The sequence below is a fragment of the Bicyclus anynana genome, chromosome 18, assembly GCF_947172395.1.
Source record: "Bicyclus anynana chromosome 18, ilBicAnyn1.1, whole genome shotgun sequence".
In the NCBI taxonomy this organism is placed as follows: domain Eukaryota; kingdom Metazoa; phylum Arthropoda; class Insecta; order Lepidoptera; family Nymphalidae; genus Bicyclus; species Bicyclus anynana.
Window position 1 is genome coordinate 9,748,402 of NC_069100.1, and position 8,174 is coordinate 9,756,575.

Below are 8,174 nucleotides of genomic sequence, written 5' to 3' on the forward strand. Positions count from 1 at the left end.
AAGTATTAAAAGTCCTAATTCAATTAATTAATTATTTTTTTAACAATGCTTTTAACAAACAAAATATAAAGGACTATCAAAAACGTATAAAATAATCCATCCCTTCCGTTGCGGAGCTTTTGAGTACCCAAGCAACCGGAGGTCAGGGATCCAGAGTGAGGAGCCTTACAGGTCATAATACAAGCCGTCTTAGGGACAACTGCCTTCTGTATGCTACCTTTAATCCAACAGTCAACCGAAAGCTTCATTATCATCATCAAGAATGAAATACCATCTTAAATAACGAAATAATAAAAAGTACGTCGCTAGGAATGGCCTTCGATGCAACTTGCTCATAAAACACAATAACATTCGACAGTGAGTTTTTTGTTTAATTGAATAGACCCTGTTTCTCATTATTTAAGATCTTAAGCACGTATACAGAGAGCCAGTATTTGAAATATGTACAATAAGATACCTGTCTATATACCTAGGCATTGCATTTACTAGTAACGCCTTTTAAGATACCTGTCTATATTTATGCATAAGTTTATTTCGTAACCTATAAAAGTAACTAGCGAAAGAAACATTAACTTATCATAAAATACTTGAAAGTTCCAAATGAGAACTTTGGTGTCAGGGGGTTGAATTAATAAATCCCCATTCTTATGTGTTATTTCTGCCGACCCATGAGAGATCGATATTGACTGACGTGCGATTATTGACCACTTTGGAAAGCCATGAGCAAGATATAATGAAGCAGACAATCGAGCGTCAATTAGCTTTGCGGTTAAGGGCTCAAATCCGGGAGATCAAAGAATTAAACCCACCCACCCACTCCTAGCACAGATTTTCGACTTTTTAGAAGAGATTTGCAGATATGATATCTACTTCTTTAATTTTTTTGAAATAACTCTTCTCTCTATCGGTGAACCAGCGATGCTACATACCGCCGAAACCGCGTTGCATCTACTTTCTTTGGGTGTGGGTTAGTGTAAGGATTATTCACTCTACTGTATTCGTATTCTTGTTTTTTTAGAACGTTTCTGCCATAGAAAATGAGATAGATATAATTTTGATGAAATTGTCACACTAATATATATAATTGTCATACTTATAAGTTACTATACTAGTAACTTATACTTACAAGTATAAGTGTGTGTATCATAACGTCTTATTTATATATGTTTCTGTGTATATATGTTTTTGATAAGCGATGCTACTTATACTGCCGAAGCCACAGCGCCTGTATTTATTTAGACTTGCCTGCAAAACTTTATATAGTTTTATATAGTAGGCTTAGTTTACAAGCACTTTGAAACATCAAGTTTGACTATTTGTAGAGACTCTACCGGTTCGCAATTGAGAAGATATGTATAAGGACTAGTGAGACTTCTCAGTATTTTAAATTTTTTATAATTAGGAAGTATATCTATCTCTGTCTATCACGAGAGGCGCGATGCTACATACCGCAGAGGCCGCGGCGCGTGTACTTTCTTCGGGCGTGCCTGCGTATGTATAATTGCGACCTTCTTTTGTAGGCGGATGTGTTACTAATTTTTGTTTGGTTTGTCCATCGAGCGCGCAGGGCTATGGGTTTTTAACCGACTTCAAAAAAAAAGAAGTAAGTTTTACGGCCTCCGTGGCAAAGTGGTTTGTGCGGTGGAATTACAAAACGGAGGTCCTGAGCTCAATCTCCGGTTGTGCTGATAGAGGTTTACTTAATTAGTCCAGGTCTGGCTGGTGGGGGCTAGTTACCATCCTACCAGCAAAGACGTACCGCCAAGCAATTTAGCGTTCCGGACCGATGTCGTGTAGAAACCGAAATGGTTGAGCAGGCTTAGCCGTGGCTAGTTACCACTCTCAGTTCCTCAGGGTAAGCAGTATATTTTTACATTCATGAAGTGCACGCCACTAAGGTTACTTAAAATTAAAACGCAAGTTTTTGAGAATATCAATATGGCGCCCTTAGAGCATCTATGACATGACAATTGACAGCAAACGTCAAAACGACTACTGCGATGAAAACGTCATCAATCCGCCATTGTTACCCTTATTAGTGTTGCATTTCTTGGGAGAGAATTAATATTATTTCGAAAGAATTAAAGGTAAATCGTAGATTTGTATAATCGAAAATAGTTAAAAAAACATTTTCTTTTATTTCTGCCAGGGTACAATGACTGATCCTGGGCTCTATAAAATTTGGACCATCTTCTTTAGGTAATAAAAATATCCTTGTCTAATAGAATAAAATCTTTGACCTAACTTAAAAATATATCTAAAGTTAGGAACTATGGAGTAATGGTAAATAGCTTAAACTAATCTATACTAATATTATAAAGCTGAAGAGTTTGTTTGTTTGATTGAACGCGCTAATCTCTGGAAGTACTGGTCCAATTTGAAAAATTCTTTTAACGTTAGATAGCCCATTTATCGAGGAAGGCTATAGGCTATATATTATCCCTGTATTCCTACAGGAACGGGAACCACGCGGGTAAAACCGCGCGGCGTTAGCTAGTGTCAAAATAAATCTTTATTGCAGATCTTTGAGGAAATATGTAAGTACAAAGGCACATTTGGAAAAAACCTGTATTTTTAATGTCCTTGCAAAGATGACGAAGCTTAAAAATTGCACAACCAGAATAAGATATTTGGTATACTTATATAAACGTTATAAAAGTCTTTGTCTTCGGCTTACGGCAAGAGCCGTGATAGTCCAGTGGATATGGCCTCTGCCTCCGATACCGGAGGGTGCCGGTTTGAATGCGGTCCAGGGCATGCACTTTTCAGGTAATAGGTTTAAAGAAATTAAATATCACGTGTCTTGTGAGAAAAAGATAGTGAGAATACCTGCATAACTGAGAATTTTCATAATTCTCTACCTGTGTGAAGTCTGCCAATCAGCATTGGGCCAGCGTGATGGACTAAGGCTCAACCCCTCTCATTCTAAGAGGAGACTCGAGTATCCATATTTGGCTCACTGCTTAGGTCATCATCATCATTCATCATCATCATCATATCAGCCGATGGACGTCCACTGCAGGACATAGGCCTTTTGTAGGGACTTCCAAACATCACGATACTGAGCCACCTGCATCCAGCGAATCCCTGCGACTCGCTTGATGTGGTCAGTCCACCTGGTGGGGGGTCATCATCATCATTATCTTATATTATTATTATGTTGATGATGATGCTGATAATGGATGATGATGATGACTTATAGAATGTTTCTTTGTAATAAAGCTCGTCGGCGGAAACACTAATTATTTTTTTGTTTTGTGTTTTTTGAAGTGATATATATAGTAAATCGCTTCGTAACGTAACTTGTTACGGCGCCACTCTGTCTAGCTTTCTCTCACACGGCAGCAGGATTAAGTTATCGCATCCCGTGACGCATACGTTTTTTTATTAACTGGCTTTACTTACGCTTTAAATTCTAAATTTCCCTTCCAATCCCGTCGGATATTCTCTTTAATTCAGGTATTAAATTAATTAATCCTTTTTCAATTAAGTTTTAACTGTCGGGGTTTTGTTTTTCAAAAATTTTTGCTTTTTATTACCGTTTTTTCTCTTCGTGAGAATTAAGTTATTGTATTATAAATGGTTTATATTGTATTATAGTGGTTAAAAGTACTAAAGGTATTACCTTTAGTACTTTTGAGTTTGAGTTGGTATAAATAAAGCGCAATAGGTATAAACGTATCTTTATATTCTTATGATGATTGTTTTTAATTATACTTGATATTATTGCAAATGGAACTTGTTATTATAATGAATACTCAGTGTACCATATGGGAGTTTTTATTATTATTACAAAAAAACTTCCATACGGTACATTGAGTATTAGAGAGTATACAACAGAATTCATGAAAATAATAATTGATTTTTATATTCTAGAATACCAGTGTCTGGGGGTGTTTATTTTTCTTCTTCTTCTTATATATTATAAATTCTCGTGTCAAAATGTTTGTTCCCATACCCCTCCGAAACGGCTTGACCAATTCTAATGAAATTTTATATGCATATTCAGTAAGTCTGAGAATCGGCCAAGGGTTAGAGAAGGGGTAGTGTAGGGGAAGGTAGTGGTAGGGTAGGGTAGGAGTAGGAAATAAGTGCACATAAGTCAAAGCGAAGCTTGACCGGGTCCGCTAGTTATTGAATAAGAATTTATAAGTACTTAGTTTATGAAAAAAAACAGCTGTCTGAGCCCATAACACAGGCCTTACTCGCTTACTTTGGGGCTAGGTGTCTGTATTGCTCAAGTATGTTTATTATTTGTTCTTTGCAAAATAATATTTCCCATATCTTTTAAACATTCCAATTCCCCTCTATCTAACCTGAAAATACAGTGTTAGCAGTGGGTATAACCATAGTAGTGGGGATCAAACCCACTACCTCACGGTTATAAGTCTGGCCCCTTTACTTTAGTTCTATGAGGCTTTTAAAAGTATAAAAATATATTTTTCACTACTCTTGCTCAAAAACACTGTCATATTACCACTCCACAGCGGGGCTAAACAAGCATATTAGCCTCTAGGGGCTAAAGTAATTTTGTTTTTTTAATTCTTGTCTGTTACGAGTACTAGCTAAGTACTAGCCTACTATAAAACGGAGGAGGTTGTATTAGAAAATAGAATCATTATAGGTAAGGCACTGATTGTTTTGAAAAATAAATAAAAAACTTAAACTTTAAAAAACTTTTCTGAGAAAGAGGCAAAGGTATTACGGTGTAATACCTTTGCCTCTTTCTCATGTGAAAAAAATAAAATTAAAAAGCGAGAATTTAAAAAATAATTGGCGTGAATAATACACTCTTGATTTTTTTCAGAAATTTATTGTCAATTTGTGACCGTAACTTACATATTTTTCAACAATAATAGTTATTATTGTCTTCATCTAGTGAGAATGGTGATCCTAATTTGGAGATGGATGAAATTTTCAATCTGTTACCATCAAAGTCGAGACGCATTTACTTAAATAGGTACTTACCTACGAAAAATTTTATAAGTGAAGAAAACAATAACGAATGGATTCACTTACGAAAGGAGTTTTTTAAACTATTATCTCCCACGTTTATCTTACATACTTATTATCCATCTTCATAGTAGTCGGAAATTATGTTACTGGGTAATAGCATCTCCCTTAATATCCAAAATTGTAGACTTTGTACATTTAATTTTCAATTAAAATAAATCATTGAATATTGTACTAAACTATTTTATTTTCTCGCAATCGTAGTGAAAAGCAGAGTGTAACACGTAGGGCTAAACCCATTATAAACTCGGTTTCTATTTAGGCGGCCCTCGCCTTCGTCTCGGGCCCTAAAAATACCTCGTATATAATGGGTCTTTTTAGCCCCTTGTATAACAATCTACTATAACCCTTCTTGCAGTCGGGTAAAAGGACGCCTGACATTTATTATGTCGTTAATAATATTTGTATTTTATAGATTTTTAATAGTGTATTTTATGAACATTGTAAAAAAGAGTCGTGATAGCCCAGTGGATATGACCTATGCTTTCATTTCGTAGTTCAAATCCGGTCTGGGGCATGCACCTCCTACTTTTCAGTTATATGCATTTTAAGAAATTAAATGTCACGTGTCTTGAACGGTAAAGGAAACCTGCATTCCCGAGGACTTTCTTAATTCTCTTCTTGTAGCCTAACCCCTCTCTGAGAAGAGATCCGTGCTCAAGAGTGAGTCGAAAATCGGTTGTTAATGATGAAGATGCATAAAATTAAAAAGTACATATAATGTTGTAAATAAGTAGTCTGAGCAGGATATGACGTCACTCGGCTGTCTCGTGTTGGCTCATCCCAACACTAGGTGGCGCTGGTTGTTTTTGTGGAGTGGAAGTGATTGGACGAAGGCAACTGGTGGGGTGCATCCTTCGACATACAGTAGGTGGCAGTGTTCTTATGATGGTCTATTCGCCAACATTTCTCGTGGAGTAATTATTCGGAGTTTGACACTTTTTTTGTTTTGGTTACATTTTGATTTAATTAAGTTGTCCTGACATATGTTGTGTAACCTTTGTTTGTTGACATTTTTTTTTTATTCTTTACAAGTTAGCCCTTGACTACAATCTCACCTGATGGTAAGTGATGATGTAGTCTAAGATGGAAGCGGGCTAACTTGTTAGGAGGAGGATAAAAATCCACACCCCTTCCGGTTTCTACACGGCATCGTACCGGAACGCTAAATCGCTTGGCGGTACGTCTTTGCCGGTATTCACATAACATTGGTTTTCTTATTTTTGTAAACCACTTCTGAGTCTGCTAAAAATAAATAAACAATTTTTTTATTACTAATTCGTTGTATATACTACAATATTCTTATAGGAGCGGGATTGAGTAATTAACACGTTTGTGTTAGGAATGACGTGCTAATTAAAATACCTACAATAAAATGTGACATCTATATGTCACGTTTATCACGTATTAGTGCATATTATGGAAAACAGAATATGAGAAATGACCAACTTTTATATGACTTATATACCGTTATTATGAACATTGAGAACGTGGAAAATAGTAAATAGCATAGAATGAATTATATGTTAATTAATATGCTAGCAGATGCTGTGAATAATTAATTACGTTTATAATTACAATACAATAAAACTGTATAAATAATAAATTGCTATATATCTTATCATTTGTTTTTAACATACAATTTACAAATTATACAACAAAGATAATCATTTCCATATTCCATGCAAAATGTATGAGATAAGATGTCTTCATTGATTTTTTTCTTGAGTATTTGAAATGTTTTAACAAAAAAAATGCTCTTAAAAGCTTAATATTTTGATCGCTAAGCCGCGGGACGGACGGACGGACAGACAGACAGACATGGCGTAACTATAAGTGTTCCTTGTGGACTACAGAACCCTAAAAAGCGGTCCAGCTTTCCTTGGGCTTATCGAGGTGTCTTTGTCGTATCTACACTATGTAAATAATATAAAGGTGCTTTTGTCTTATATACAACACTAAGTATTTATAAGACAAAAGAAGGTTTAAATATTTCTACTCTATAAATGTATAAAAAGTTTTGGCCATCCCTAGTTTTACCACAGAGGATTCGGTTCGACCGAATCACGCAAATTAAACACTCACGACTTTATGACTTTTTTAATTGTTTATAAATTGATTTTCTATGGGCAAGACACACTTTCGTTAAATATTTTCGAATGTTTCTTATCGCATTATAATATATACCTTATAGCTAGAAACTTGAAATTTAGTATATGTACCTCATATGACGTAAGCTAGTAGATACTCGTAGGTATCTATTAGCTGAAAAAAAAAGTGTTTTCACTTTATAACAACACTTAAAAAGAATAGGAATTTAAAGTATATACTACGTTGAATAGTTAAAAAAATAAAATAGAAACCTAATATCGAAAATAATACAATAAGAAACTAAGCTAACCAATAAAATACCAATTCTGCCCATGTGGAATGGTGGCAAGAATATTGGCTACTACCCACGTTAGCCAGGCAAAAAAAACCTTTCCCTTGTATCCTTTGTACAAAAATATTGTCAGTCCATCAGTCGAGACTCAAGGGATGGTCGAGGCAAATATTTGCGGATTTAATGTTTTTGGCAAAAGCAACAAATATTTGTATCAACTCGTGTTACTTATTTGTGCTGCATCCAGATTCAGTTAAAACCTTTTTAGTTGATAATTTCATCTATGTTTGTAAGGCCACCTAAATCTTCGAAACTAATTAACAGGCTCTCATGAGTTTTTTACTTACTTAGCTTGAAGACAGGAATTAGAAAACTAGTAATTATATAAGAATGGTTGCCGCCCATAGTTATGAATAACCCAGTTACTATTGAGTTCAAGTCCCTATAAAGGGATTTTCGAAGCTCTAGTAGTGCACATTTTATTGGGTTATACGGCATTGACCTCTTCTTTCTAAGCCTGCTTCTACATAATAATCTATATGTTAATATGTGTGACGTTTTGCGGGAAAATCAGAGAAATTACACGTAGCTTCTATTTTATTTTCGTTAATTTTCTGCATTTTAGAGTTTTATTGCATGAAGTAGAATGGTTTCTCTTCAATATAGTTCTGAGGGCCTAGTGACAGTTTCATACAGTGACGATCGCGTTAACGTAAACGCGAATTTCTAAGGAATTGAAACAGCGCCTTCTAGTGGCACTACTGCACAACTGTTTCAA